General features: G+C 36.0%; 1 pseudogene; it reads right to left on the bottom strand.

Moving 5' to 3' along the window:
• Nucleotides 1-5919: 5919 nt before the first annotated feature.
• On the bottom strand, nucleotides 5920-6887 carry LOC126602638 (uncharacterized; annotated as a pseudogene).
• Nucleotides 6888-8244: the final 1357 nt, after the last annotated feature.

Genomic DNA, 8244 nt, shown 5'->3' with positions numbered 1-8244 from the left:
AGTAGTAATAGAGTATGTATTGTATCAGTTAATTCTGTTCCATTAAATTGGTTGGTTATAATTGTGACTAGATGGATTGTTACGGGAAACCAGTCACTTTCCATCGATCTGGATGATCAGAGGTTACCTTAATGAGTGGGCATGCAAAGTGAAGTGAGTTCAGCCATTATTTATGCTGTGAAAGCAAAGAGATTGTTTTGAAAGGCTGCCCAAAAAAATACTTAGTTCATGTGGTACTAAAGGATGTTGCTCGGAGAAGTGTGAAAAAATGAAAAAGGGGTTAGACTTTTCTTGATGTCTTCCTTGAAAGTATACCTGGATTGCCTTCAGGCAGAGATATGAGGTTCACTATTGAATTGTTGCCAGGTATAAATTTATATTGGAGATTGGTTCAGGATGAGTTAAGGGAATTGAAAATTCAGTTGAAAGAATTGGTTGATAAAAGTTTTATTCAACCTTGTACAACGCTTTGGGGGAACCCCAGTTCGTTGGTGAGGAAGAAAATGGATTTTTAAGCCTATCCATTGATTATAGACAATGGAGTCGGGTAACGATTGAGAACCGTTATCCATGGTGATGTACTGATGTTTATTTAACCAGCTCAGAAGTAAATTGCGAAGATTCAAAGATTGAATTGAGATCTGGTTACTACCAATTGAATATTTTAAGTGACGTTGATCATAAGATGGTTTTCTGGACTTGTTATAGTCTTTATGAAGTTTGGTGATGCTATATGGATACTCATGCTGTTTTATGAGTTGATGGATGAAGTATTCCAATAATGCCTTGATAGATTGATATCATTTTTCATTGACGATATTCTGGTATACTCTAAGCTAGAGCAGAGCATGTAAATGTATTAAGTCGATGAAGCAAAGATTGAGAGAACGTTGGTTGTATACTAAGTTTAGCAAAGGCTAAAGTTAAATGAATCAAGTGGCATTCTGAGATTTGTTATATATTCTTAAGGTATTCAAGTGAATCCTTAAAAGATAGCAGAAATTGAGAATTTGGAACAACCACGAGTCGTAATTGAGATTTGGAATTTCTTAACTTACCAGGCTATCTTGGATGGTTGTGAAAGATTTTTCAGTCATTGCTTTGTCATTGACGAGACTGTTGAGAAAAAGAGTTATGTATGAGTGGGAAGGAAATTGTGAGTAAGGGATTTAACAACTAAAGTATTTCCTCACTCATACACGTATTTTAGTAATCCTAGAAGATAGTGGTAATCATAAATTTTTAGTGATGTTTCTTGAATGGTATTGGAGGCATGTTGATGCAAATGTTAGGGTGATTGTATATGTTTCACGACAAATGGAACCTCATGAGATGAATTACCCTACTGGTGATTTGGAAGTCACGATTATCATCCTTGCTGTGAAGTTATGGAGACATTATATGTTGATAAGAATGCAAGATTTTACAAATCAAAAGAGTCTCCAATATTTGTTTACTCGGAAGGATTTTGATATGAGGCAACAAAGGTGGATTGAATTACTTAGTGATTATGATTGTACGATCAGGGTGATCGTGAATTGTTGTAGCTGAAGCACTTGATGAGAAGACTCCAGTAAGAATTAATGCTTGGTACGCTTGCCAAGATTATCTTCTTGTGGATTGGAAATCAACTGAAGTAAAGTTGAGAATTGGAGATCGAGAAGAAGCTCTACTTGCTAATTTTCAAGTTAGGCATTTTTGGTAAGGTCGTACTCGAGACTCAAATGCTTGACGAAGAAATTTAAGAATTAACCAAGGCAGAGAAAGAAGGGAAAAAGAATGAGTACATGATTCGTGAATCAAATGGTATGTGGATACAAGAAAACAAAAAGTATGTGCCTAATGCTGAGGATTTGAAGCAAGCAAATATTGGACGAAGTTCACTGTTCAACTTCTGCAATATTCCAAAAGTAATAAGATTTATCATACCATTCGACAGTTTTATTTGGTCAGCAGATTGAGGCAGAAAGAGATAAACCTTTGGATTGAGATAATTATTTTCTGTTTCGCAGTGGAAATGGAAAGATATTACTTTGGATTATGTGTACAAGCTTCCTTGTACACAAGATGGTTATGATCGAATTTGAAGTGATAGTTGGTCAATGTACCAAGTTAGTACAATTACTCCAGTGCTGAGTAATAACTTTTTCCCAGACAGGGCAACGGTACTTAATGTATTTTGTGTTCGATGCGTTGTCGCTAGGTGGCAGAGTCGTCACATGAGATTCTAGTGCAACTATTGAGAATTAAATTGGATTCGACTTGATAAGGAACCAAGGACGACTTTGGATTGGAAAAAAGAAGGTCCTGAGAATTAAGACAGAGTAAGTGGTAAAAGCTTTGTGAAGGAAATCATTCAGTAGAAAATTATGTGGGAGAAAGAGAATCGGATGAGAGAGATTTACCCGAAGCTATTGTTGGAGTATGGTTGATTTAGTTGGTTGCTGGAATTTCGGGGACGAAATTCTATAAGGAGGGGAGATTGTCACAGCCCGTTCCAAAATATTACATTCGTGGCTGTGAATGGACGAAATTGCCCTTAAGAAATACTAAGTATGTGAAGCTCAAGTTGATAATTATCTAGGTTCCTAAGTTTTGAAAATAAAATGGAATTTAATAAGGATGGAACTTAGATTTTTAGGTTAAAATTTTGTGGTTTAGAGTTGGGGATTGGAAAAGGACCACGTGGGATCCCCATTCCTTATTTCCCTCCCCATTTCCCGTATACTGTCCTTCATACTCTCTTTCTCTTCCTCATACCTCACTCTCTCTCTCTCACCCTCTCGAACACACGGGCAACCATCAAAACCACCTAAAACTATTACCAACGCCGGATTTAAAACCACCATTGCACTCCTGAGGACTCCACGATTACGTAGGTACCAGTTTAAGGTAAGTTTCACTTCGAAAACCCTAGTTTCTAAAGTTGCCGTGAATGTGTACTGTTCATGAGCTTTGAATTGGTTGATTTTTAGGACAATCCAAGCTCATAGTGAGCTTAGTGAGGTCCCAAGGAAGCTCGGAGTGCTTCGTTGGAAGGATTTGGACGTCGGGATCACAAGGGTTAAGTTTGGCCGGTTTTGCTTGGATTTTTCCGGTGAGATTTAGTTGTTTTTGAAGCTTAAAAGTAGTATATTGTGATTCTACATGTTGAGGGCTTTAAATTGATATATTATACGAAGAAAATGGTTGAGAAACGAAGGAGAACGAAGCATTTGAAAATTCCCCAGTTTTCCGGCCACCGGAAAAACCAGTCCGGCGAATCCGCGAGGAAGAAGGTGCGCGTGGGCGCGCATGGACCCGTGCCTTCCTTGGCGCGTGGGGGCGCGTGCTACAGTAAAAAAAATATTTTAAAAATATGTCGACGTCCGTGACGTCGAGTAGATCACTGTGGTATATTCATATACCCAAATTGAGCACCGTATGAGAAAGTTATTAAGGATTGTTGGTTAGGTGTTCGAATAACGTTTTATAGTTTTCGCATTAGGTGAAAATGTGAATTAATGATCCGACCGTTGGATCGTTACCAAACTTTAATACGTTGCAATACGTAATGTTTGAGGATTATTGGAACTTACGGATTGGGAGTCCGAGTTACGGATCTTCCGGAATTGGAGTTGTAAGTTCATAAAATAAAATGTTAACCGTCACTTAGTTTTGGAAATTGACGGAGATCCGACCGTTGGATGGTAATGAAATTTTAGGATGTTATCCTAGAGATATATTGTGGACCTCTGGAAGTTATGGATTTAAAATCTGAGTGGTGGATCTTCCGGATTGAACTACGTAGTGACGTATTTTATATAAGTTATATATTCTATCGATATGAATTCTGAGGTTGGAATTGATTATTGTTTTAGGCGCCGATCGTCATGACGCCTTGGCGTATTGTGCTAGGGAGTTGTAGGGCGAACTCCAGGTGAGTGGGCAGTTTTGTTTTCCGTATACATATATACTTACCGTTTTCCCAGAAATTGAAAATGCATGAAATTATGCTTTAAATGCAATGTATAAAATTATATGAAAAGTATATTGAGATGTGAATTGAGATGCCATGCATAAAATTATATGCAAAGTATATAGAAATGTGAATCGAATTGCCATGCATGAAATGATATGAAAAGTATGAATTGAAATATGATGCATATGTATGAATTGGTGCGGTGGACGCACAGGTAAGAATTGATTTATGATGCATATGTATGAATTGGTGCGGTGGACGCACAAGTAAGAATTGATTTATGATGCATATGTATGAAATGGTGCGGTGGACGCACAGGTGAGTATTTATTTCTGTTATGATGATGTTGATGTATATTGAGCTCAAATCCTGCACCATAGTTTAGTGCTTATAGTATTCACCGCATCGCACGCTCGCCTTGGATCCAAGTAGATGCTGGTCGCACAGTCCACGCGGAGTGGGTGCGACGGGCCAGTCGAAGAGTGTTAGTGAGATTTCGACTGGTGGGTGACCTTAGATTATGTGCACAGATGATTGATGAGAAAGCACTAGAGCGTAACTTGTGTGCAGAAGGCCGGACAGGTCACAGAGGTGACTCCGGCAGAGTGAGAGTGATAGATTTTGAGCTCTAGGTTCAACCGTACATGGCTATTAGAGGGCCTCCGGTTGATTACTTTCTTGCACCTGATATGATTATTGTTGATGCATCCATACTTAACTGTTGAATTAGACATGGCATGGCATGATTGATAAAGAAAAATGTTGAGATAGTAAAAATGAAGTTTGAGAATATATATGTATATTTATATTTTACATTTCTGGGAAAGTATACAGGTTTTACGGAGAGGGGTTACAACGTTTTGAGAAATGTTTGGATTTGGAAAAGAATTGTTTTACTGACCCACTCAATTTTGGTTTTGCGCCCCTCCAGGTTCAGGAATCACAAAGGTGTGGTGACTACGAGGAATTCGACGGTGTTCTGACAGATTGGACAAAATTAGGACTCACCTTCGGGTGTATCAACTTTAAATTGTATCTTAAAGCTTCCGTACTGTGCAAATGGTCACGTCACTCTCACGTGACGGCCAGCATGCCCTCCTTCGGGACGGGGTGTGTCATTATCTCTTTGATTTCTTTTTATTTTTATTTTTTGTTCTTCCTCCTGCTTTAAATCTCATTTATAGATTTTATTTTTAATTTTTATAATCACCCTATATCATATGTTAATTATTTTTATCTATCTATATAATAGATTCTTTTTTATAATCAACGTGTCACAAATTAATGTGTCTTGCTTGTAGGTATATTATGTTTTTTCCTACCTTTTAGTTAGGTTTCATATCTCGCTTACATGTATAATATATATTCATATATTTGTTGCTTGAGTTAAGGTAGAATGTTGTAGATAATTTATGTTAGTATATTAGTTTTTTTTTTTTTTTGTAAGATATTAATTAGATTTTTTGGAGTTGAAAAATGCATAATATTAAAAGATTTTTATTGATTTTTAATATTTAAAAAAAATATAAAATGAGTATAACTCGGCTTTTTATATTAGCACCCTACAAAATATTGAATGCACCCCATATTAAAATTTAATATTAAATGACTTATTTACCCCACTATGCAATTACAATTTTGACTTTATTAGGTTAAGAAAAAATTCTAAGTACATCACAAATCACTTTTAGCGTTTTATTTATCTTCTCAACTATCAAAACTCTCCCACCCTCTATTGTTGAACAAAATTACAAACATGTTAATTGAGAAAAATTGTTTTTGACGAATGGAACATGAAATGTTTCGGAAGCTTCACATGAGGTAAGACTTCATATTTTTTATGTTGATTGAAAAAAAGTTGTCTAAAATGTTTTTCGATAAAACAAGTTTTGTGGGGAACTTTTTAGGAGTTCTTCCTAGATTTATGTTGCAATTGATTTACTCTGAAGGATTACAAATTAACATGACAAAAAGTGAGTATTTGTATTACGACATAGATCACTAAGTATGTATCAAAGCGGTACAAGCAGAGCAAACATATGATATTTCTCGGAAAAACACCGGCACCAAAATCTCAATGTCAGGAGGGTGGTTGGCTTCCCATCCAGCAATAAATTGGTAATAACAATAGAGATAGAGCCTAAAACTTGAAGTCCCTCTTCTTGTTTTTCCCTTCCTTGTCTTGCTTACGTTTCCTCTTCTTCTCGTTCTCTGCGACCATGTCACTGAAATCTTCCTTCTGACTTCGCATCTTCTCCTCCTCCCTTGCTTCTTCGTACCTGTTAAATGCGACACACTAGTTATAAGCTATCTGCTGCTGCTAAGGTACATTGTTAAAGTAAAATTCAATTTTTTTCATGTCTCGGACTTACTTTGCAGGCAAAACGGTCTCTCTCTATATCATCCAATTCTTCAGGTTGTATAGTGACCTCCACTTTATCTGCTTTCTGACCTCTAAGCAGCTCAACCTAAGAGAACAATGACAAATCGATCAATAATACACAATGAAGCCATTGCTGATGTTACCCTACTTAACAAAGGTAGACTTCTATTGATGCAAACTATACTAAGATGATTTCAAAATATAAGGTGTATATTGAGAATGTGGGATGTGAGGGTATTATGGGAAAGTATGTGGGGGTATATTCAGATAATTTTTAAGTGAAAAAGCAAATGTGAGGTGTATTAACTATGTAGGGTTTAGTCAACAATTTGGGGTGTTAATATAATAAGCCTAAAAGAAATAAAAACATGTAATTAGATAACTTGACTCATTCTTAAAAGTCATTTATGATTTTGGACCTATATCTAAAAGCCCCTAAATTTTAGACCCTGTTAGGCTGATCGCTCCCCACCAAAATCGCTCCGGATTATGCCATGATTTTTATACCATACTTATTCTTTCACGCTCCGTTCTCCACTCCATCTCCTTTCTCCTCCCTTTCACACACAATCCCCTCCCTCCTTCCACTCTGCAATCTCCAATTTTTTGAAATTTTATTTGGTTTTTTGTTGACCGTATTTTTTCCCTTTTCACTGTTATAAAATGAAAGTTCTAGGAAGGTAATAGGTTGACTGAGAGGGAGGGGAAATAGGTTCCAACTTAAAAAATTCAATGTAAATCCAAATTCAATTTTGAAATTAAACTCGATTAATGCACTTAAATAGATAAATAAACTATGCACAACGGATGTAAGATTTAACGACTAGGCAAAGTCCACAACTGAGAAAATTATCGAGCTTCCAATTCAGGAAAAACACTAAGAGAATCAAATACAAAAAAGATTTACAAAACTCGTCAACTAGACATACATACTAGTAGGCATTATTGTGCACGCTTTGACGCTCAATCTCTCTTCAGTCTTGAGTGGAAGTGACGTGACAATAACGTGATTGTCAATCACCTTCTTCCCGAACTTGGCAAGATACTAACACGATCATACATAATGTATGTATGATGAAATAATATTTGAAATCAACCAATTACGAAAATCACAAGATACATTTTAATTGATTTCAAATGAAAGTGAATGAAAAATCAGTAAATAAAAAAAATAAAAATTTCTCAATGAAACACAAGAATAACAAACTGATTTTTCTGGGAAAAAAAAAAGGCTCTCTCTTCACTCAGGGCTGCTAAAAACGTTTGCTCTCAAATGATGTTTGATGCAGAAAAAACAACCAAAACCCTTATCCAATGCATGCGGCTCATGGGCAACAAAAACAATGAAGCAAGATATGATTTGTTTCCTTCTAATGCGCTGCTAGTTTTGCCGACTAATATCACTCGTGCATGCAAGCGCGGTATGCGGCAGCATCCCCAGAAAGATCTCTAAAAACCTTATTTATAATTTTATATACAACAACTAGAAGACTTCAAACTAACCTTAAATTCCAAAGAATTTAGATGGCTTGAATAGAAAACAAACGATTTGAATTTTAATTAAGTAAAACGTGCAAACTTGCATGATTCATGCCAAAGCCTAGCTGCATGACCCCAACTTTTATTTTCTAACTAAATATTTGGCATTGTTTACATCTTATAGTATTCTATGTGTAAATATGTTAAGTGAATTAACAAATGAAAAACAAGTTACCATATAAGAAAGTACTAATTACAAAATCTCACTAGACTAAATTATACTTACACTAGCAGAGCAATTTAGATAAAACAGGTTCATCGATCATCATCACTGTTGTTATTTAGAGAAAAATTGACACGTGACAACATATTATTGCACCACAAAATAATATCATGTGATAGTAAAACCGTTCTATATACG

Source organism: Malus sylvestris, chromosome 15 (assembly GCF_916048215.2).
Source record: "Malus sylvestris chromosome 15, drMalSylv7.2, whole genome shotgun sequence".
NCBI lineage: Eukaryota > Viridiplantae > Streptophyta > Magnoliopsida > Rosales > Rosaceae > Malus > Malus sylvestris.
Note: the sequence above shows the minus strand (reverse complement) of the source record. Positions and strands in the feature narration are given on the sequence as shown.